Raw genomic sequence first — 25,175 nt, forward strand, 5'->3', positions numbered from 1 at the left:
GTAGTACTCTTTTGGGACTGTTGAATGCACTTTATTATATTACCTTCGTCACTGGAGTCATAGCGTGTGTTGCGCTGTCTCTTCCTTGTGTCTTGGGAGTTAATCCATTGATGACTGCTGCTCAAACACCTTCGCCAAGGCACTGGCTACTTCATAATGCTCTGTGTGTTCCTCAGCAGAGACAGAGGTTGTCATGGCTCCTCTTGATGTGCTTGTGGAGGTAGATCTGGGAGGTATAGGACAATGGGCACTCAGAGCAGGAGAACACCCAAGTCTTGCACAGCAATGAGAGAGACCATTAAAAAGGATTATCTCACCTGTAGTACAAGTTCAAATATAGAGTGATTATACGTCATTGTAAATGAGAGCTTACTCTCAATTGATTCACGAGGTTAAATAAAGATTGAATGAATATGTAGCTAGTGGGGGGTTACAACCACACAACTGTGGAGAGAGAATGAGACACTTGGTTCCCTCCTCTACTGGTGTTCATGGCCATGGCCACACACCTGGAATACTCCAACCCTGATTTAAAGGCATAAAAGTGGGGAACACATTCTTGAGACGGTTCCTAAAACTGGAGGGAAAAAAAACGGGAAAATGATCTTCCCTCTCCTCATCACTCACTTCTGCATGGGGCTGAGCTCTACCCTGTCAGCAGTGGCAATACATGGGATAGCGGCTCAGCACACAGGAGAACTGCACAGAGAGGAAGGAGGAGAGAGAAAACCAACAACAAAAAAGGCAAGAAGGGTTAATAACTGAGCGAATCTTGCAAGTTTGCACTACAGGGAAGCAATTGCTCAATTTCCCTGATATTGTGGCGTCACTGGCGTCAGTGATGCGTCTTATGAATCTCACATGTCTACCGCTAACATTAACTCAATATCAATATCCCCATTTGTTTATCCTGTCTATGGAAACGTATGTGCATTTGTACTTACGTGTGCCTGCCTATATTGATGATCAGGTGTTTCTCCACCTAAGGGCTGGCCAGACAGAACCATCAGAGACCATTGGGCTGAGCTGAGGAGAGAGCGACATGTTAGAGTGTATGTGTGCATATGTATATGGTGCTCTTCTGTTAATACTCATGAGGGCATTCAACTGAACAAGACTCACAGAGCCTGTGGTGCTGTCCCAGGACTGCCCCTGGCCATGCCTGTCCCCGTCTTAGCGCCTCTTCCTGCCCCGCTCACCTGCTTCTTGCTCAGTTCAAACAAGAACTGGGAGGTTGGCAACTGAGAGCATGGGAGGGGAGAGAGGGAGAGAGAGAGAGAGAAAGTGGGTGGGTGACCCTCTCGTTGGCTGACATGCACACTCCACAGGACCACGTGCCAAAAGCCAAGATGGCTGCTATAACAAATCCTGCTAGCTAGCCTAGCTCCGTTGTTGGGGCTTCTAGTATTCTGTTAACGTTAAAATCGGAAAAATGAATGCCTAAAAACAAACACCTACTAACGGTGTCGTGGGTTAATGCGAAATCAATGAGTAAGCTAATTATCGCATTTTATTCCAAGCGATGAAACAGTACGAACGTGCAGGAGCTCGCGCGAGCCTGCTAGACTTGAGAAGACCACCATTGCCCGTAATTAGGAAACAATGGCCCACGACAACACTTCATAAAAGTTATAGTGTACACAACTGAAATATTCTCACGTTGCCAAGCCAACATTATAATTTAAGCTACAATTACACAAAAGCGAACGTTTTAACAATAATTGCGAGAGAAATTTTACGTAGGCTACTTAGCTAGCCATGTACAGAAAAAGGCTAATCACGTTAGCTGGCTAGCTAGTTAGCTAACATTGGAAAGAGAGCATCTGCATATAGATAATCATTACAAAAGGGTAGCTTGCACATAACGTTGGTGTTTTATCTGGGACGATACCAAAATACATAGTATGTATGTATACATTGAAATTGAAATACTTACAGGATCTGTGTTGTCGCGGGGTAGCGTGTTGGTCTTTCTCAATCATTTCTGTTTCAAACGGAGCGGAAGTTTGGAAGTGTGTCTTCTTCGCTGGGTTTAGTGGCGGATCGCAAACAACTTTAATGTGCATACCGCCACCTACTGGCACAGAGTGTGTAACTTGTTTGTCTAGTTCTTCAATTGTGTCACCTAAGAAAGTAGCCCAATGCCTTGCATTCTACGTTCACTGCTCAGCGTTCATTGCTCACATTTAGGTTGCAAAATTAGGAGTTTATTCATAGGCATATTTTTTATCATTATTTTTATTAGGCCTAGACTGCAAATCTTTAGTGTTAATATTTACTGTAAATGAGAAATTACACACAAAACCGACATGCAGGATTTCTCCTCATTATTACAATTCTGTAACTGTATGACTTCAAAATTTATTTTAAAACCTAAGTAATTTACAAATGTTCTGACCCACTGTGACACATTTCCAATAAAGTCAGATTGGGACTGTGATGTAACCACATTGTCACGTTATTTAATTACATCGTAGTTACGGATTTAAGCAGCAGTGGCGGCTACGTTCCCTTACAGTGTACTTGAGGACGGCTATTTTGGTTATTTTGCGACTGAAAAGGCAAGTGTCAGCTAGGTGTCAGCTAGGTCCGCTGCTGGTGACGTCGCAAAGTTACCACAATTACACCAATGTGTCCCGTCAGTTTTACGTACTGTGTTAGTAGGGTAGTACTTGGATGGGAGACCGCCTGGGAATACCAGGTGCTGTAAGCCTTTTACCGACGCTCACTGCAGAGAGCATAATATCGGAGCAAGTTAAATTGTCAGAACACAAAATCATTCAGTCTATAAGTAGCCTGTCAACCTCCTCACAAGTGGCTTACGGCCATACCACGCTGGTGAACGCCCGCTCTCGTCCGATCTCGGAAGCTAAGCAGCGTCGGGCCTGGTTAGTACTTGGATGGGAGACCGCCTGGGAATACCAGGTGCTGTAAGCCTTTTACCGACGCTCACGGGAGAGAGCATAATATCAGCGCAAGTTAAATTGTCATTACACAAAATCATTCAGTCTATAAGTAGCCTGTCACCCTCCTCACAAGTGGCTTACGGCCATGGTGAACGCCCGCTCTCGTCCGATCTCGGAAGCTAAGCAGCGTCGGGCCTGGTTAGTACTTGGATGGGAGACCGCCTGGGAATACCCAGGAGCATAATATGGGAGCAAGTTAAATTGTCAGAACACAAAATCATTCAGTCTATAAGTAGCCTGTCAACCTCCTCACAAGTGGCTTACGGCCATACCAAGCTGGTGAACGCCCGATCTCGGAAGCTAAGCAGCGTCGGCCCTGGTTAGTACTTGGATGGGAGAACGCCTGGGAATACCAGGTGCTGTAAGCCTTTTACCGACGCTCACGGGAGAGAGAATAACATCAGACCAAGTTAAATTGTCAGAACACAAAATCATTCAGTCTATAAGTAGCCTGTCACCCTCCTCACAAGTGGCTTACGGCCATACCACGCTGGTGAACGCCCGCTCTCGTCCGATCTCGGAAGCTAAGCAGCGTCGGGCCTGGTTAGTACTTGGATGGGAGGCCGCCTGGGAATACCAGGTGCTGTAAGCCTTTTACCGACGCTCACGGGAGAGAGCATAACATCAGACCAAGTTAAATTGTCAGAACACAAAATCATTCAGTCTATAAGTAGCCTGTCACCCTCCTCACAAGTGGCTTACGGCCATACCACGCTGGTGAACGCCCGCTCTCGTCCGATCTCGGAAGCTAAGCAGCGTCGGGCCTGGTTAGTACTTGGATGGGAGGCTGCCTGGGAATACCAGGTGCTGTAAGCCTTTTACCGACGCTCACGGGAGAGAGCATAACATCAGACCAAGTTAAATTGTCAGAACACAAAATCATTCAGTCTATAAGTAGCCTGTCACCCTCCTCACAAGTGGCTTATGGCCATACAACGCTGGTGAACGCCCGCTCTCGTCCGATCTCGGAAGCTAAGCAGCGTCGGGCCTGGTTAGTACTTGGATGGGAGACCGCCTGGGAATACCAGGTGCTGTAAGCCTTTTACCGACGCTCACGGGAGAGAGAATAACATCAGACCAAGTTAAATTGTCAGAACACAAAATCATTCAGTCTATAAGTAGCCTGTCACCCTCCTCACAAGTGGCTTACGGCCATACCACGCTGGTGAACGCCCGCTCTCGTCCGATCTCGGAAGCTAAGTAGCGTCGGGCCTGGTTAGTACTTGGATGGGAGACCGCCTGGGAATACCAGGTGCTGTACGCCTTTTACCATTGCCCGACGCTCACTGCAGAGAGCATAATATCGGCGCAAGTTAAATTGTCAGAACACAAAATCATTCAGTCTATAAGTAGCCTGTCACCCTCCTCACAAGTGGCTTACGGCCATACCACGCTGGTGAACGCCCGCTCTCGTCCGATCTCGGAAGCTAAGCAGCGTCGGGCCTGGTTAGTACTTGGATGGGAGACCGCCTGGGAATACCAGGTGCTGTAAGCCTTTTACCATTGCCCGACGCTCACTGCAGAGAGCATAATATCTGAGCAAGTTAAATTGTCAGAACACAAAATCATTCAGTCTATAAGTAGCCTGTCAACCTCCTCACAAGTGGCTTACGGCCATACCACGCTGGTGAACGCCCGCTCTCGTCCGATCTCGGAAGCTAAGCAGCGTCGGGCCTGGTTAGTACTTGGATGGGAGACCGCCTGGGAATACCAGGTGCTGTAAGCCTTTTACCGACGCTCACAGGAGAGAGCTTTATATCAAAGCAAGTTAAATTGTCAGAACACAAAATCATTCAGTCTATAAGTAGCCTGTCACCCTCCGCACAAGTGGCTTACGGCCATACCACGCTGGTGAACGCCCGCTCTCGTCCGATCTCGGAAGCTAAGCAGCGTCGGGCCTGGTTAGTACTTGGATGGGAGACCCTCTGGGAATACCAGGTGCTGTAAGCCTTTTACCGACGCTCACGGGAGAGAGCATAATATCAGAGCAAGTTAAATTGTCAGAACACAAAATCATTCAGTCTATAAGTAGCCTGTCACCCTCCTGACAAGTGGCTTACGGCCATACCACGCTGGTGAACGCCCGCTCTCGTCCGATCTCGGAAGCTAAGCAGCGTCGGGCCTGGTTAGTACTTGGATGGGAGACTGCCTGGAAATACCAGGTGCTGTAAGCCTTTTACCGACGCTCACGGGAGAGAGCATAACATCAGACCAAGTTAAATTGTCAGAACACAAAATCATTCAGTCTATAAGTAACCTGTCACCCTCCTCACAAGTGGCTTACGGCAATACCACGTTGGTGAACGCCCGCTCTCGTCCTATCTCGGAAGCTAAGCAGCGTCGGGCCTGGTTACCCTACTAACACAGTGGGTTGCAGCAACGTTGCACATAAGTTGTACTTAGGTAAGTTGCAACGTTACCATCAGGCGATGTTGTGACAACGTCCATCTAAGGTCGAAAATAACTTTACCCTCCTAAGTCTAATTAGACTTTTCTGCAACGTTGCAGAAACATTTGCAATATGGGTCCCTGCAACGTCATTAAATAAACGTTGCAGTGACGTTGGATTAAAGTCCTATTAGGCTAGCATTAGGATTGCTATCGGGCTATCCCGTGACGTCACTGCTTGCTGGTTCACAGTTAAAGTAGGCAGGATTCTTTGCCAAACTGCTCCTGTCTTTTTTAATTTTTTTAAATTTTCGCTTATATCCTTCATATTGTACTGTATGTTGAGGTTAATAACGCATCTTAGAAATGTTATTGATTGTATATTTCCCTGTTTGTTATAAATTGAATGCTTTTTCATTAATTAAAAAAAAGTCTAACTTTTCGGTGTCGACCAAGATATCATTTTTCAAAAGACGTGTCGAGAAAACCCATTCATTCTCTCGGCATTATGGAACGCTTCCACTAGGGGGCGATGAGATTACTTTCCCTCCCTATAGATGGGTTCGCCGCCTACGGCACAGCAGAGCGAGCACGCAGCCTCTCGGTAAAAAGGAACGAGCGAACGAGGAACGAACTCGCTAGCTACTCGTTTCATGTAGCTAATTATGCCTCAAAGCTGCTGTGCTGTGAACTGTACAAACAGAACAGGACAAGATGATGGCCTCAGATTCTTCAGCATCCCCTCGAGATGTCCCCCTTTTCAGAGGAACCGTCGAAAGCTGTGGTTTAAAGCCATAAAGAGAACAGATTGGGGACCAACAACACCACAGTGTGGTGCGCACTCAGCTCTGGTAAGTTATACCAGTTACCTCTGGGTTTTTTTCCTCATCAAATTACATTGATTTGACTGTTGGTTTAGCTATTTATTTGTTTACTTACCGGTAATAATTTAAGTAAACAGAAGTAACTCATAACCTGCACGCTAAACTACCCTACTAACACACGCAGGTTGCGCAAACGTTCGACATACGGCCGCTATAGGTGACGATTCGTGTGCGCCGCGTGCGGAAATTACGCGGCCATTTACGGAAACGCGAGATCTGCCGTTTAGTAGACGCTACGTAAGAACGACACGTCATTCCGAAGTTGCGGCCGCGTGCAAAGAACGCACGTGATCACGTGGGCAGGAACCTCCGTCATAAACTCACCTGGCTGACACTAGATTAACAGGTATTTATATGACTTGGTCTGCACGTCTTTTTCGCACGGTGCAAATACGGTGCGGCCGCGTGCAAAAAACGTGGGCAGGAACCTCCGTCATAAACTCACCTGGCTGACACTAGATTTACAGGTATTTATATGACTTGGTCTGCACGTCTTTTTCGCACGGTGCAAATATGGTCACTTACTTACTAAACCCTGACCACTGGCTATATTTAGCATTTGCAGAACCACTGGCTATATTTAGCATTTACCAGTACAAAAACGAATTAATGCTATATGGGGATATAGCAGCAAGCATTATGCTACAAACCAATATAAGACTGAACACCATTAACAGTTTAGAACATTTTATTTCACAAAGTACATTACAAATTAAAAGTATACATATTTACAAGGATAAGGTTTACGGTCTGTCACATTACGCATAGCCAGAAAAGCAAAAAAAAGTATGTACAAGCTCTGGCTAGCAACCCATTATCTGCAAAAGTTCTAAAAACAAAAATTAAACAAAGTGCGCATTCTGTGGCAGGCAGACCGGGAACAGACCGTTGTATCCCTCAAAAAAAAAGAGTTAAAATTTACAAAAAAGGCATCCATCTTGGCAGGCTGGAAAGGCAGGTTTAGGGAGACGGGCTGGGGTCACCCTCATCTGAATCGGTCTGGGCTGAAGAGGTCATCCTCATCTGAATACTCCACTGTGGTCAGGGCTGGAGCTGCAGTCAGGGGCTGGGCTGGGGAGGTCAGCTGGGCTGGAGCAGATGCCTAAGGACATAATTAAATGGCTGTAAAAGCAAGTCGCATACGTTCATTGGAAGCGTGCCATGTCACTGGATACGAGAAAATTAACTGCCTGACATCACATACCTTTTTGCATCGAGCAGGGGCATGTTTCAGCGTCTCCTGCAGCTGGGCAGACACCTCCATCACAGTGGTGCTTGGCTTACAGGCCATAACTGCACCTTTTAACCAAAAATGGAATGGTGTCAATGCACATGGCATGAAGCAAAGACAATGTATTATTTTGCGAAAATATGAACAATCCCTTACGTAATATGACATTGTAGAGGGTCATCTCTTTCAAAGGCTTCTTCCCCCTCTTCCCATGGACGCTGTACACACACCACACTCTGTGTATCGCTACGGCTGACAGCACCCGCCGGACCACATCTGGCAGATCTTTGCCGCCAATTGAACTCAGATATCGTGTCTGCAAAACATAAAGACAATCATTTACTTAAACATTTCCTTACGTCTGAAGGGCTGAAGGGCTTGGGCTCACAGGACCCGGGCGATGAACATCTACTGCCAAGTAGTGAGATGAGCGAATTAGTGAACTGAGTACATGAGTCTTCAGAAAACCCTGAGTTAACCGTCAGTGTGCAAATATGCATAGCCATTTCACCAACATAAACATGCATGCATGTATACCTGCATTGATAACTGGCAGGACAGGCCTTCCGGCTCTGGCACCTGGCATAGCTGGTCTGGCCTGAGTTCTGCCGACCGGCTGCCTGGGCACTGGAACATCTAGTGGAGTAAATAAAATCAGATTAGCTCAGATTAGTCAACTCAAGTAGTACTCTTTTGGGACCGTTGAATGAACTTCACTATATTACCTTCGCCACTGGAGTCAGACCCCCTGCAGACCCGCTTCCTGGTCACTGGAACATCTAGAGGAGTACATTAGCTCTGATTAGTCACTCTTTAGGTTGTAGTTCTCTTTAGGGACTGTTGAATTAACTTAACTATATTACCTTCGTCACTGGAGTCATAGCGTGTGTTGCGATGTCTCTTCCTTGTGTCTTGTTGGTCTTCCATTGACGACTGCCGCTCAAACACCTTCGTCATGGCCCTGGCTATTTCATAAAGCGCTGTGTAGAAAGTACCATAATCAATACATTTCAACCATCTTATTTCCTCTGAATAATTAATAATGATTAACAGTGTACATGAACACAGCTTACGAGTATTGGAGTCCTTAAACACGCGAACTTTGTGGAGTCTCCAGGCAGGATTTTGTTCCACGTTGTTCTTAATGCGTTGGCTGCTTTTGTGTTCCGTCCAGTAACACAAGTTGCCCTGTGAGTGATAACTGTTAGTACCTGCTCCCCTGTACAATCGGAAAACAGCACTCTTATCAGAAACCACATTGGTCGCTTACCTCTTCCCGGAGCCACGACACTGGGACAGCCGCCACAGAACCCTCCTCCAAAAACTCGACAACGCAGTACATTCTGCACAATAAACAAAAAAACGAACTTAGGTTAAACACATAAGCATAAGGACACTATTGGAAAGCAGAGGGGAAGACATGAATAGTTAAACTGGATTTAAAACAATGACCAATTCAGCTATGCAATTCAACAGTAACTTTACGCAAATGGCTACAAAATGGCGACCACTGGATTTAAAACAAGGACCAATTCAACTATACTATTCAACAGTAACTACAAAATGGCGACCACCGGTGCGGGCAACATGAAGCACAAGCCATCTTAGGCGGTACAGGACGCAAATACACTATTGGAAAGCAGAGAGGAAGACATGAATAGTTAAACTGGATTTAAAACAATGACCAATTCAGCTATGCAATTCAACAGTAACTTTACGCAGATGGCTACAAAATGGCCTTCCGGCTCTGGCACCTGGCATAGCTGGTCTGGTCTGAGTTCTGCCGACCGGCTGCCTGGGCACTGGAACATATAGTAGAGGTAAATTAGCTCAGATTAGTCAACTCAAGTAGTACTCTTTTGGGACTGTTGAATGCACTTTATTATATTACCTTTGTCACTGGAGTCATAGCGTGTGTTGCGCTGTCTCTTCCTTGTGTCTTGGGAGTTAATCCATTGATGACTGCTGCTCAAACACCTTCGCCAAGGCACTGGCTACTTCATAATGCTCTGTGTGTTCCTCAGCAGACAGAGGTTGTCATGGCTCCTCTTGATGTGCTTGTGGAGGTAGATCTGGGAGGTATAGGAGAATGGGCACTCAGAGCAGGAGAACACCCAAGTCTTGCACAACTCTAACATCACAGCTAGGAGAGCGAATGAGAGAGACCATTAAAAAGGATTATCTCACCTGTAGTACAAGTTCAAATATAGAGTGATTATACGTCATTGTAAATGAGAGCTTACTCTCAATTGATTCACGAGGTTAAATAAAGATTGAATGAATATGTAGCTAGTGGGGGGTTACAACCACACAACTGTGGAGAGAGAATGAGACACTTGGTTCCCTCCTCTACTGGTGTTCATGGCCATGGCCACACACCTGGAATACTCTAACCCTGATTTAAAGGCATAAAAGTGGGGAACACATTCTTGAGACGGTTCCTAAAACTGGAGGGGAAAAAAACGGGAAAATGATCTTCCCTCTCCTCATCACTCACTTCTGCATGGGGCTGAGCTCTACCCTGTCAGCAGTGGCAATACATGGGATAGCGGCTCAGCACACAGGAGAACTGCACAGAGAGGAAGGAGGAGAGAGAAACCCAACAACAAAAAAGGCAAGAAGGGTTAATAACTGAGAGAATCTTGCAAGTTTGCACTACAGGGAAGCAATTGCTCAATTTCCCTGATATTGTGGCGTCACTGGCGTCAGTGATGCGTCTTATGAATCTCACATGTCTACCGCTAACATTAACTCAATATCAATATTCCCTTTTGTTTATCCCGTCTATGGAAACGTATGTGCATTTGTACTTACGTGTGCCTTTATTGATGATCAGGTGTTTCTCCACCTAAGGGCTGGCCAGACAGAACCATCAGAGACCATTGGGCTGAGCTGAGGAGAGAGCGACATGTTAGAGTGTATGTGTGCATATGTATATGGTGCTCTTCTGTTAATACTCATGAGGGCATTCAACTGAACAAGACTCACAGAGCCTGTGGTGCTGTCCCAGGACTGCCCCTGGCCACGCCTGTCCCCGTCTTAGCGCCTCTATTAGTAGTCCACATCATGAGTACCTATTATGCAAAATTTGGATTTGTATGTGAGTGAAAACGTAGTACACAATTCTTTACCCGTTTGACAGAATGAGCAACCATTTCAACAGTTAAGAGTAACATGAAATCCACCAAGATGGCTGCTGTAACAAAATGAGCCAAGATGGCTGCTATAACAAATCCTGCTAGCTAGCCTAGCTCCGTTGTTGGGGCTTCTAGTGTTCTGTTAACGTTAACTTCGGAAAAATGAATGCCTAAAAACAAACACATACTAACGGTGTTGTGGGTTAATGCGAAATCAATGAGTAAGCTAATTATCGCATTTTATTCCAAGCGATGAAACAGTACGAACGTGCAGGAGCTCGCGCGAGCCTACTAGACTCCACCATGCCCGAAAAAGGCTAATCACGTTAGCTGGCTAGCTAGTTAGCTAACATTGGAAAGAGCATCTGCATATAGATAATCATTACAATAGGGTAGCTTGCACATAACGTTGGTGTTTTATCTGGGACGATACCAAAATACATAGTATGTATGTATACATTGAAATTGAGATACTTACAGGATCTGTGTTGTCGCGGGGTAGCGTGTTCTCCTTCTGTCTCAAACGGGGCGGAAGTTTACCGTTCTTCTTCTCCTTCGCTGGGTTTAGTGGCGGATCGCAAACTTTAATGTGCATACAGCCACCTACTGGCACAGAGTGTGTAACTTGTTTGTCTAGTAGCCCAATGCCTTGCATTCTACGTTCAATGCTCAGCGTTCATTGCTCACATTTAGGTTGCAAAATTAGGACTTTATTCATAGGCATATTTTTTATCATTCTTTTTATTAGGCCTAGACTGCAAATCTTTAGTGTTAATATTAACTGTAAATGAGAAATTACACACAAAACAGACATGCAGGATTTCTCCTCATTATTACAATTCTGTAACTGTATGACTTCTAAATTTATTTTAAAAAGTAATTTACAAATGTTCTGACCCACTGTGACACATTTCCAATAAAGTCAGATTGGGACTGTGATGTAACCACATTGTCACGTTATTTAATTACATCGTAGTTACGGATTTAAGCAGCAGTGGCGGCTACGTTCCCTTACAGTGTACTTGAGGACGGCTATTTTGGTTATTTTGCGACTGAAAAGGCAAGTGTCAGCTAGGTGTCAGCTAGGTCCGCTGCTGGTGACGTCGCAAAGTTACCACAATTACACCAATGTGTCCCGTCAGTTTTACGTACTGTGTTAGTAGGGTAAGTTCAGGAATTGGAAGCCTAATGATAGCTAGCTAACGTTAGCTAATGCTAGCTAGCACGCTACCACGCAATCTAAAATGGCCACTGGACTGAGGGAAATGTGAATATGTGTTTGTTTGACTGTGCTGAATTTGAGACTCACATTGGGAGCTCGCTCGTGTCAGGCTTTCTAAGGCCATCACGAATCTTAGGCTAATTTTACATAGGCAAAGGTGAAGGCAAAGCCAAGATAATGCTTTATATATGTTCCATTTGTCTGGAAAGTGGGAGACTGAGAACGATGCCACCCACGAGGTAAGCGGGTTACCATGGACAATAGCGTTATAGCTCGAAACAAAGATGGAGGCAGCTTTGTTTGCCACATTAGTAGTATCGGTGTGTATTGTTGGAGTTCGAGTCAAAAACAGGCGTTCCTGTTAAAACTGCGAGTAGTAACGCGTGATTCACAGGCCTTATACATTTATTCTGTGCACTGCAGTGGCTAATGCCTAAACTAGCTTCATGTTTCCCACACGATTGATTGATGATTGACCGCCATTGACCGCATCTGTCCTGGGCCGGCAGAGAATCAAAAAAAAAGAATAGAATAGTGGCGTGTCACTAATTACTTATCGGCTGTAATGACTTGTTGAATTGTTGTTTTAGTCGCTTCTTCCCCTCTGCCTACTTTCCCATAGGGTCCTTGTGTGTTTATAAACTTAATATTTTTTTGTTTATTGGGCAGACTATTGCAGTGTGGAGTTTCTGGGGGAGGACACTGTCGGTTGTCCCAGTATCCTGGCTCTCCAAAAAGGATGGGGTAAGAACATGTTTGTGTGTTTGGTGTGCTACTTTTCAATTGTACAGGGAAGCGGCTACTAATGGTTTCACTCACAGTTGCAGATGTGTTCCTGGCCAATGAATGAGTCAGCCAACGGATAAAGAGCTGTGTGGAACCTAACCCTGGCTGGGCGCTCCACAGAGTCCGGGTTTTCCCAAAGTCCACAACTGGTACTGTTTGCATTTTAAGCTATTAAAAAATACTGATGGGGGTGGGGGGAAGATCATGACTCATTATTCTGAGGAAAAAAGGATGGCTGAAATGTATTGATTATGGTACTTTATGCACACAGATCATTACGAAGGTGCCAGGCTCATGGCAAAAGTCTTTGAGCAGCAGTCGTCAATGGACGAGTGCCAAGACGTTCGAAAGAGACGGCGCAACACACGCTATCACTCCAGTGACGAAGGTAATATACTAAAGTGCATTCAACAGTCCCAAAAGAGTAGTACTTTTGAAATCGAGTAATCTGAGCTAATTTACTGATATTCCACTACATATTCCAAGCCCCGGGCAGCCATTGGTCCCCACTATGCAGGCCAAAGACCAGGTGCCAGGTGCCGGAGTTGAAAGGCCTCTGCCAGCGGTCCAGTACAATCCACGTGTGCTGTACAATCCAGGTATGCATGTTTGTGTTGAAATGAAATGTCTATGCCTGCTGCACACTGATAGTTGGACTATTTTTTATTTATTTTGAATACCATTTTACTCATCTTGCAGATTTTCCAAGCTTGTCCCATGTGGGCGAGCGGGGCCCAGGCCCCATGTATAGCACCCCAGCCAGATCATACAGCACCCCAGCCAGACCAGGTAAGAGTGGCATGTACTGCTGTGGTGTCTACCTGTCTTGTCTTTATTTAGTTTCCCTCCAAATGCCAGAAGCCAAAGCCAACACCATAAAGTTTCCTGCTAATCCCTTTAGGTTTTCAGTTAGCTCTGTGATTGGCTTTTTTAGATTGAATACCATTTACTCATCTTGCAGATTTTCCGAGCTCATCCCCTGTGAGCGAAAACCATGCGAGCCCAGGCTTCATGTATAGCACCCCAGCCAGACCAGGTAAGAGTGGCATGTACTGCTGTGGTGTTTTGATGTCTACCAGTTAGGTCTGTGATGCCGTCGCCCAATAAAACGGCTCCAGCACCATTGACTCCATGTACCCCTCTACCTAATCGATGCTGCTCTGCAGATGCTGGTATGGGACTACTTCATGTTGCATGCAGGGATATATTTTGAGTTTCATTTAGTTTTATGTCAATGTACTTATAGCCACATCTGTGTTTATCTAGATTTCCAGAGGTCTGTACATCAGCAGTTCTCAGAGATGCGGGAGCAACTCCGTGAGCTTGCACGGACTGTGAGGGAACTGGCCCAGAGCACGTGGCCTGTGGAGGCTGGAGCCCAGGGAGAAGTGCTGGATGTACTGAACCCTGCCCAAACGGACGAGGAGCTGCAGGTCTGTGAGGCCAGGTTGAAGGACCGGGAACATCAGAGGAAGATGGTGAGTGTCTGCAGGGCGGAACTTTGTCTTATTTTTGCAGTGCAGGTAAGGGTACAGTAAATGACTGTCTTTGTTTTGCAGACACAATACCTAGGTGCCATTGGTGGCAGAGACTTGGCGGACACAGTCCGGCGGGTGCTGTCAGCTGTAGCCACACATGCGGTGTGGAGCGCCTACAGTGTGCACGGGAAGAAGGGGAAGAAGCCACTGAAGAGTATGACACTCTTCAATGTTCTAACACGTAAGAAATGGTTCATATTTTGAATATTTTTTAATACATCGTCTTTGTTCCATGACCGATGTGAATTGAAACCATTACCTTTCTTGATAACTTAAAGGTGCAGTGATGGTCTCCATGCCAAAGGCTATGATGGCGTAGGTGGCCGCCCAGCTGCAGGAGACATTGAAACATGCCCCTGCTAAATGCAGAAGGGTAAGTGATGTCTTTTTTTTTGGTTTCTCCTACCCAGTGACACTGCATGGTTCCAAAGATTGTGTACCACTTTTTTGTGCATGTATGTGCGTTGTGTATTTACGGCCATTTCATTGTGTCTTTAGGTATCTGCAGAAGTCCGCCTGAGCACAGCCCATCCAAGAACAGTCCATCTGAGCACTCCCCAGCATTCTGATGAGGAAGACTTCCCTTCCTAGCTGCCCCCAAGCCCATCTGACGCCCACCCGCAGCCCATCTGAGCACAGCCCCCCCCCCCCCCATCTGAGCACAGCCTGCCTTTTTTTTTTTTTAAATAACTTTTTTTGTAAATAACTTTTTGTATTCTTTTTTTTTAAAATCCTTTTTGTTTTAAAACTTGTTTATCATGTTGCAGGCCAGACATTGTGTACTTTTTTAATAAAATAAATTGTTCTTGACTGAATGGTGTTGTGTCATAACTTTTGTACCATAATTTTGCTTGCTGCATTGACTATGACATTAATAGGCTCCTTGCACAAGCTCCACTACTTCCTGACACTCTACAGGCGTATTTCTTTCCTGTCCTATACTAGTGGATGGAAGTGATTGATCAGGTGTGCTGCACACCGGATTCATCGCTATTGCTATCCAATAGTATAGGACGGTAAAGAAATATGCCTGTAGAGTTTCAGGAAGTAGTGGAGCTTGTGCAAGGAGCTGATTTGTTTTGTAATGCAAATTATAAATGTAGCCAACGGAAGTGTAGACCACGTTGCAGCAACGTAACAAAGTAATATATAAACGTGTATACAACGTTGCAGCAATATACATCGAAATCATCGCGGAAATCACAACGTTGTGTACACATTGCAGGCACGTTGCAGACACGTTGGACCTGCACGTTGCAGCAACTTGTGTGCAGATACCGCGTTTGCATTGCATGCACGTTTAACTTGACGTTGAGTGGACCATACAAAAGTCTAAATTGCACGTTTCTGCAACATTGCTGCAACCTGATTGTGTTAGTAGGGTAGTACTTGGATGGGAGACCGCCTGGAAATACCTGGTGCTGTAAGCCTTTTACCATTGCCCGACGCTCACTTCAGAGAGCATAATATCGGAGCAAGTTAAATTGTCAGAACACAAAATCATTCAGTCTATAAGTAGCCTGTCACCCTCTTCACAAGTGGCTTACGGCCATACAACGCTGGTGAACGCCCGCTCTCGTCCAATCTCGGAAGCTAAGCAGCGTCGGGCCTGGTTAGTACTTGGATGGGAGAATGCCTGGGAATACCAGGTGCTGTAAGCCTTTTACCGACGCTCACGGAAGAGAGCATAACATCAGACCAAGTTAAATTGTCAGAACACAAAATCATTCAGTCTATAAGTAGCCTGTCACCCTCCTCTCAAGTGGCTTACGGCCATACCACGCTGGTGAACGCCTGCTCTCGTCCGATCTCGGAAGCTAAGCAGCGTCGGGCCTGGTTAGTACTTGGATGGGAGACCGCCTGGGAATACCAGGTGCTGTAAGCCTTTTACCGACGCTCACGGGAGAGAGCATAATATCAGAGCAAGTTAAATTGTCAGAACACAAAATCATTCAGTCTATAAGTAGCCTGTCACCCTCCTCACAAGTGGCTTACGGCCATACCACGTTGGTTGAACGCCCGCTCTCGTCAGATTTCGGAAGCTAAGCAGCGTCGGGCCTGGTTAGTATTTGGATGGGAGACCGCCTGGGAATACCAGGTGCTGTAAGCCTTTTACCATTGCCCGACCCTCACTGCAGAGAGCATAATATCGGAGCAAGTTAAATTGTCAGAACACAAAATCATTCAGTCTATAACCCTACTAACACAGTACGTAAAACTGACGGGACACATTGGTGTAATTGTGGTAACTTTGCGACGTCACCAGCAGCGGACCTAGCTGACACCTAGCTGACACTTGCCTTTTCAGTCGCAAAATAACCAAAATAGCCGTCCTCAAGTACACTGTAAGGGAACGTAGCCGCCACTGCTGCTTAAATCCGTAACTACGATGTAATTAAATAACGTGACAATGTGGTTACATCACAGTCCCAATCTGACTTTATTGGAAATGTGTCACAGTGGGTCAGAACATTTGTAAATTACTATGGTTTAGGTTTTAAAATAAATTTTGAAGTCATACAGTTACAGAATTGTGAGGAGAAATCCTGCATGTCTGTTTTGTGTGTAATTTCTCATTTACAGTTAATATTAACACTAAAGATTTGCAGTCTAGGCCTAATAAAAATAATGATAAAAAATATGCCTATGAATAAAGTCCTAATTTTGCAACCTAAATGTGAGCATTGAACGCTGAGCAGTGAACGTAGAATGCAAGGCATTGGGCTACTTTCTTAGGTGACACAATTGAAGAACTAGACAAACAAGTTACACACTCTGGTACAGTAGGTGGCGATATGCACATTAAAGTTGTTTGCGATCCGCCACTAAACCCAGCGAAGAAGAAGAAGAACGAGGAGGGGTTAAACTTCCGCCCCGTTTGAAACAGAAGCGATTGAGAAAGACCAACACGCTCTTTGTCTCCGCGACAACACAGATCCTGTAAGTATCTCAATTTCAATGTATACATTAGTATGTATACATACATACTATGTATTTTGGTATCGTCCCAGATAAAACACCAACGTTATGTGCAAGCTACCCTTTTGTAATGATTATCTATATGCAGATGCTCTCTTTCCAATGTTAGCTAACTAGCTAGCCAGCTAACGTGATTAGCCTTTTTCGGGCAATTGTGGAGTCTTCTCGAGTCTAGCAGGCTCGCGCGAGCTCCTGCACGTTCGTACTGTTTCATCGCTTGGAATAAAATGCGATAATTAGCTTACTCATTGATTTCGCATTAACCCACGACACCGTTAGTAGGTGTTTGTTTTTAGGCATTCATTTTTCCGAAGTTAACGTTAACAGAATACTAGAAGCCCCAACAACGGAGCTAGGCTAGCTAGCAGGATTTGTTATAGCAGCCATCTTGGCTCATTTGGTTACAGCAGCCATCTTGGTGGATTTCATGTTACTCTTAACTGTTGAAATGGTTGCTCATTCTGTCAAACGAGTAAATAATTGGTCTCTGATGGTTCTGTCTGGCCAGCCCTTAGGTGGAGAAACACCTGATCATCAATATAGGCAGGCACACGTAAGTACAAATGCACATACGTTTCCATAGATGGGATAAACAAATGGGGATATTGATATTGAGTTAATGTTAGCGGTAGACATGTGAGATTCATAAGACGCATCACTGACGCCAGTGACGCCACAATATCAGGGAAATTGAGCAATTGCTTCCCTGTAGTGCAAACTTGCAAGATTCGCTCAGTTATTAACCCTTCTTGCCTTTTTTGTTGTTGGTTTTCTCTCTCCTCCTTCCTCTCTGTGCAGTTCTCCTGTGTGCTGAGCCGCTATCCCATGTATTGCCACTGCTGACAGGGTAGAGCTCAGCCCCATGCAGAAGTGAGTGATGAGGAGAGGGAAGATCATTTCCCCGTTTTTTTTCCCTCCAGTTATAGGAACCGTCTCAAGAATGTGTTCCCCACTTTTATGCCTTTAAATCAGGGTTGGAGTATTCCAGGTGTGTGGCCATGGCCATGAACACCAGTAGAGGAGGGAACCAAGTGTCTCATTCTCTCTCCACAGTTGTGTGGTTGTAACCCCCCACTAGCTACATATTCATTCAATCTTTATTTAACCTCGTGAATCAATTGAGAGTAAGCTCTCATTTACAATGACGTATAATCACTCTATATTTGAACTTGTACTACAGGTGAGATAATTTTAATGGTCTCTCTCATTCGCTCTCCTAGCTGTGATGTTAGAGTTGTGCAAGACTTGGGTGTTCTCCTGCTCTGAGTGCCCATTCTCCTATACCTCCCAGATCTACCTCCACAAGCACATCAAGAGGAGCCATGACAACCTCTGTCTCTGCTGAGGAACACACAGAGCATTATGAAGTAGCCAGTGCCTTGGCGAAGGTGTTTGAGCAGCAGTCATCAATGGATTAACTCCCAAGACACAAGGAAGAGACAGCGCAACACACGCTATGACTCCAGTGACGAAGGTAATATAATAAAGTGCATTCAACAGTCCCAAAAGAGTACTACTTGAGTTGACTAATCTGAGCTAATTTACATCAGCGATTAGCACCCCGGCCAGACCAGGTCAGGGTCTGACATGTCTCATGTCGAGTTGATTCTTCCCCTTATGCCAGAATCACTACGCCGCCAGCACCATAGTTTCCTGCTCATCCCTTTATCCTCTGGTTTTCAGGTAATTCTCTGATGCCATCGCCTGTGAGACCAACAGCTCCAGCAGTGTTGCCATCAAGCTCTGCAGATGCTGGTATGCTGAATTTTGTGAACTACTTCATGCTGCATGTAGGGATATACTTTGAGCTGAATATCCATTATGGGACCGTACAATTACTTATAGCCACATCTGTGTTTAATATCCAGACTTCCAGAGGATGATGTGTCAGCAGTTCTCCAGCGTCATGCAGAGTCTGAGGGAGATGGCACAGACAATGATGAGGCTGGAGCAGAGACTGTCCGGCGAGTCTGCAGACAGCTATCGGGGAGCAGTACTGGATGACCTGCACCCTGCTTAAACGGAGGAGGAGCTGCTGGTCTTGGAGGAGCAGCTGAAGGACAAGGATCATCAAAGGAAGATGGTGAGTAACTTCAGGGCAGAACTTTGTTCCTTATTTTTGCAGGGAAGTGTTAAGGAAATGTAAAAGTAAATGATTGTCTTTATGTTTTGCAGACACGATATCTGAGTTCCATTGGCGGCAAAGATCTGCCAGATGTGGTCCGGCGGGTGCTGTCAGCCATTGCCATACACAGAGTGTGGTGTGTCTACAGCGTCCATGGGAAGAGGGGGAAGAAGCCTCTGAAGAATATGACCCTCTACAATGTCATATTACGTAAGGGATTGTTCATATTTTCGCAAAATAATACATTGTCTTTGCTTCATGCCATGTGCATTGAAACCATTCCCTTTTTGGTTAAAAGGTGCAGTTATGGCCTGTAAGCCAAGCACCACTGTGACGGAGGTGTCTGCCCAGCTGCAGGAGATGCTGATACATGCCCCTGCTCGATTCAAAAAGGTATGTGATGTCAGGCAGTTAATTTTCTCGTATCCAGTGACATGGCACGCTTCCAATGAACGTATGCGACTTGCTTTTACAGCCATTTCATTATGTCCTTAGGCATCTGCTCCAGCCCAGCTGACCTCCCCAGCCCAGCCCCTGACCGCAGCTCCAGCCCTGACCACAGTGGAGTATTCAGATGAGGATGACCTCTTCTGCCCAGACCCTCGATTCAGATGTGGGTGACCCCCAGCCCGTCTCCCTAAACCTGCCTTTCCAGCCTGCCAGGATGGATGCCTTTTTTGTAAATAGTTTTTGTAAATTTTAACCTTTTTTTTGTGGGATACAACGGTCTGTTCCTGGTCTGCCTGCCACAGAATGCGCACTGTTTCATTTTTGTTTTTAGAACTTTTGCAATTGTCAGATAATGGGTTGCTAGCCAGAGCTTGGCCTGCAAGAAGACCTTGAGCTGAAAAGTGGAAATCTGGAAAAGATGCAGCTAGACGGCTGACACTTAGTACACTTGTTACACTATATAATGACATAACTGTCCTGCAATGCCAGCCCAGTCACCCTTACCATCTCGGAAAAAAGGCTGATTTTAGTGTACAGTCCATACTAGGGTTAGGGTTAGCAGATTCTGTTCCTTTTGTAGTAGAACAAATCCGAAGACATCGTTGGAAAGGTCGGAGCGTATACAATAGACTCTGTTGATTTGATGATCCTCAGATGACCCTAAGCTCCTGAGCTGACCTTTGAACCCTGACTAGAGGTCAACTTCAAATTTAGGGCTTTGTCCATAGTATAAACACTAACCACTTACATATGTTAAATCTAATGGTGCAATTAATATACGATGACATTCTTAACTAAAACAAGTTTGTAACTTAAGAGACATTGTAATTTATATTAATGAACTACATTACCCGAAAACATTCTCAATTCTGAGCTAATGAGGCATGGAAACATGGCGCCGAGAATTGTAGTTCATGGAAGTGGAAAATTGGAGTTAGGGTTAGGGTTAGGAACTCAGTGAAGGAATCGTTTGACTTGTAATTTCTAAGTTCATATGGTGCATAACTGTTCAAAGAATATGAGACAGGCACACATTTAACATCAAGTGATGTTAAAACCATAAAACTAGCAAAAATATATGAACGTTTCTTGACACTACCCTAACCAATCGTCTGTCATTCACGTGGGGTCCACGAACAATCCCGCGAACAATCTCAGCCAATCAGTAGGGCGTGTTTGATCCATCAGGGATGTCATGCATCATTCACGGTAAGCCATGTTTTTGCACACAATTTCTTTATTTTTCATCAATGATGACATAGCTTCTCATTGTAATATTGTTCCATATGTTTTCTAAGTTAACTTGTTGTTGGTATACAAATATGACGGTTTTAAATCACCCCTTCTACATGCCTGTGCTATACCTAGCTATTGCTAGCTAGCCGGGACAACGTCATATTGATATTAGCAGTAGCAAGGCAAGGCAGCGAATACTGTATGAGTTGACGTTACTGTCATCAAGAAAAAGTCAAGGAGAATGAGACAACTGCATCCGCCTCCTGTAGTCACATTGAGTGGGTTATATATTTAATCCCTGGTTGTTTGTATACATGTATTGTATGTTAAGTTAATTTTTATTCCATTCTGGTGATCAACTTTTCTTTGGGCTGTGTTCTGCATTATTTTCTTCTGCAGCTCCAAGTGAAGCCTGTGTCCTTGTGCAACTGAGGAGGTACCGATAGTGACCACTGACCAACGAGGAACACTTGCTTGGTAAGATGATGACTTATTGTAATGAAGCAAATTACAGCATGAAATGACAGGAGTGTAGTCCTTACAGTGTAGAACCACTAACAAGTCTTTATTGGGTACATGTCTATTTTATAATGTCCCTCTTTCAGACAGTGAGATGCTGAAACTGCAAGAGATTCTGGCATCAACTGTTGCAGCTACAGATGAACAGCCTTCAACGTCATCATCATGGGCCTCATGCCAATCTGCAGCCCAGGTCGAGACAGCAATGTACCTATCTGAAAGGGCTGGCTGACAGCACCAGCTCATCTCACAAGTGTCCTCTGGAGAAAACCATGGTAAGACAACACAATGGACAACACAATGGAGTTGCCATGTCTTAATGAATTGCAATCCTGGGATGGCAGAACAGTATGGCACCTATCTAGCTTGGGTCTTGTTATAAAATGAAGAATTAATGGATTTCTAACTGTCACATGCCTCCTTTTCATGTTATTTCCCATTCTAGGCAGTCCAACCGAAGGGGGGCATGGTGGGTTCCTGTGTCTTCTTCGGAAAAGGCTTTCAGATGTGGACACTCACACACACACACTCACAGACTCATACAAGTATGGCACAAACTTGCATGTGACATCCATGCACACAAATGTCACCAGCTGCCTAGATGCTACCTCATGCATGAGGAGCAATGGATGCTAAGCAATGCTAATCATGTCAGACTAATTGCCTCTGAATTAAAACTGCTCAAACAGTAAGTACTTAAAGTAGGACAACATTCATTGAAATAAACTATTGTCACTTGGACAACAAGATTATTCTTGTCTTCTACTGTATATGTAATCCCTTCATGGTTGTCAACTAGCAGTGATGAAGAACTACTGTTGATTTAACTAGCAGTGATGAAGAACTACTGTTGATTTAACTAGCAGTGATGAAGAACTACTGTTGATTTAACTTAGCTCTTCTGCTTATTTAACTCTTTGTGCCAACATTAGCCAACATGTCAGTCTATTACCATCATTAGGGTGGCACGGAGATACAGTTTAATTTACAATTGTGATTTATTTGTTGATTCAATTCAATAAATAATATTGTTAAAAACTTAATAAAAATAAAGTTAAAAAATCTGGAGGTTGGTCAGGCAGTGGAGTGGGAGGGGGGGGGGGGGTCACACAGAGGGTCCACACAGGGAGGTGAGACGGTTCTGCAGTAGACGGACGCTCTGAATAGCCGTCTCATCCAGCTGTCCCAGGTCCACCGCGTCCATCTGACTGGCCAGCAGCTGGAGGCTCTCTCAGGGGATCCTCACTGCAGGGGTTTTTGGTAGCCTAGGGTCAAAGCGTGGGGCAATGAGGGGGATGGGGCCCATCAGGGAAGAGTCCCACATGTTCCTGAGAGGAGTGACACTCAGAAGTGACAGTTGCCTCGGGACGCTGGCAGCAATGTGAGTATGTCCACGGCTTTCAGGTACTCAGGTGGGGGTATCTCCCCGGACTTAATATAAAATAAAAAAAATAAAAAAGTAAGCTGATGGACTGCATCCAAGTGGCCCCTAGTTTTGTTGACAGAAAACAAAATAAAAAAATGTAATTAAAGATGAAGTATGGGATGAATTAAGTAGTTAGATATCTCCTTTTAAAAAAATATGACCATACCTTTTCCATTGTCATGCAGTTACACATTCTCATCATCGGAACTGCTCTCTGAACTACTCTCATACACCCCTCCATCATCATCATCATCATCATCATCAAGCTCCATCGGTGGTTCTGCATGCGCCCTAGGAGTCTGGAAGATGTGGAGGTATGCCTCTCTGACACCCTTTAACTGCATCTGCAGTGTGTTAAGCTTCCGACTCAGTACACAGTGCAGACCTGAGTCGGAGCCTTTAGGACACACACAACACAGGGTCAGTCATGCATTTCTCCATGCTTTTCACATGACAGTTTAAGTAAAATCACCTCCATAACATAGCCAAACTTAGAGGCTTTATGCATAAGGAGGATTTAAAAGAACTAATTATTTTGTATCCGCAAGGCTTGAGTACTGTCATAGCTGTCTGACATGCCTGTATACAACTGATTCAAACTGCAGCCACCAAAGAACCCAAGGAAAACACATCAACAGCGTTCTTAAGTCCTTACACTGGCTCAGTCACGTGATTGATTTTAAAGTATTGATAGTATTTTGTTGTTGTTTTTAAATTATTCAATAGAATATGGCCAAAATAAAGCAATTCCAGAAATAAAGCAAGAATGAGTTGAAGTAACCTCTCTACTGTTCCTACCTTCCTCCACAATGGCACTCTGCAGAGTCAACTCCGTTTGCCTGAGGGACTTCCAGTGCTGCCTCATCTCTTTCAGGAGAATCACTTCCTCTTCCTCAAGCCTTCTTACAGCCATCACCTTGTCAAAGATGCCCTTTTTGGTGAGGATGCCAACTGTGCCTGATATCAAATAAACACAGGTCACATATTGCATTTTATTATATGACCTTAGCTGGCAGCACACTAAAAAACGGAAGAGAAAGCTCAAATATAAGCAAATGAACAACATACCATCACCAGGTAGCTGCCAGGGGAAAACATAATTGTCTTTGAAGACATCCACTGGTCCAACTCTGTCTGCTGCTTCCACCATGGCATCATGTTCCGTCAGCAATGTAGACAGTTTCATTTTAGCCTCTCTAATTCGTCGCCGAACTGTCTTTCGCCGTTTGCAGGTGTCTTGGGGAAAAATATGCATCCCCCCACCCAGGCACAGAGAGAAAGAGAAAAAGAACAATAAAAAGCAGGAAGACCCCAACAATAAAAAATGGTAACACTTTCTATGAAGCCCACGTTTGTAATGCATTATAAGAATACTCAGAATCTTTTACAAAAATTACCTGTTTTCTTGTAAAGGCGTTGGGTTTGCTGCTTGACAGACACATGAAGGTGCTCGATCTTCATCTGCAAATCTAGCAAGGAGCCTGTACCCTTTGATCCTTGAAGAAATAAAATGTAGACTGTGTGTAACGGAGTTGAAGTTCCTTGAGGTTTATAGTAAATCCTGCGTCATTGGGTTGTGACTTTTATTTTGAAAACCTCTATATAAGTGTGGCATCGTTGTCGTCCTGCAGCAGAAGGGACAATAGCTGCTGCAGGTAGGTTGGGCAAACAAAAGGGTCCGCATAAAAAAGTTACAAAAAGACATAATAACTTTGGATTTCACGTCACTTAAATGTCCGTTTTGTATGACACATAAGCCAACCTATGAATCACATTATTGTGATATTTGACACTCTGATGTAACGTTTATTTGATTAGCGATTCCTGTTTGACGTAGTAGGCTACGGTTGCATTGGATGGATGAAAAGCTAATGTTGAATATATTTTGTCTAGGCGGACCAGAGATTCATGCTCATGTTCACTGTGTTTCATGACCCATTGTGCAGGTAATCTATTATATGTAATCTATTATATGTCGGTTGAATGTTTTGTGCACTTTATAAAACTCCATTCGTGGCGTAGCTAGCATCCGCGATCTAGAGCATGGCTAGCCAGTAATGTCATGTTGCATTCCACATGTAGTACCTTTTTCCGCCACACGAGTGTGTGAGTGCTGTTCTGTAGGATAAATATTGAAAATGGATGAAGTATTGTTCTGAGTTATATGCTGTGTCTGATTTATATAGTATTTGAATACTTTTGACATGTCATTGATTTTACGTTGTATGTTGTAGTGCATAGAATGGATGGATGAATGAATGATAGATCATGATAGAATATTAAAATAT

At 44.6% G+C, this 25,175-nt stretch overlaps 2 long non-coding RNA genes across 2 annotated transcripts; both read left to right on the forward strand.

Moving 5' to 3' along the window:
* The first annotated feature begins 13,574 nt into the window (after positions 1-13,574).
* On the forward strand, positions 13,575-14,006 carry LOC311308158. Its single transcript, XR_014630411.1, has 3 exons — positions 13,575-13,650; positions 13,694-13,786; positions 13,881-14,006. It is a non-coding gene; the product is annotated as an uncharacterized lncRNA (long non-coding RNA).
* A 172-nt stretch (positions 14,007-14,178) lies between these two features.
* Positions 14,179-14,750, forward strand: LOC311308022. The gene is made up of 3 exons (XR_014630407.1): positions 14,179-14,333; positions 14,431-14,525; positions 14,651-14,750. It is a non-coding gene; the product is annotated as an uncharacterized lncRNA (long non-coding RNA).
* The last annotated feature ends 10,425 nt before the right edge of the window (positions 14,751-25,175 follow it).

The sequence above is a fragment of the Borostomias antarcticus genome, assembly GCF_949987555.1.
Source record: "Borostomias antarcticus genome assembly, chromosome: 4".
NCBI classification, from domain to species: domain Eukaryota; kingdom Metazoa; phylum Chordata; class Actinopteri; order Stomiiformes; family Stomiidae; genus Borostomias; species Borostomias antarcticus.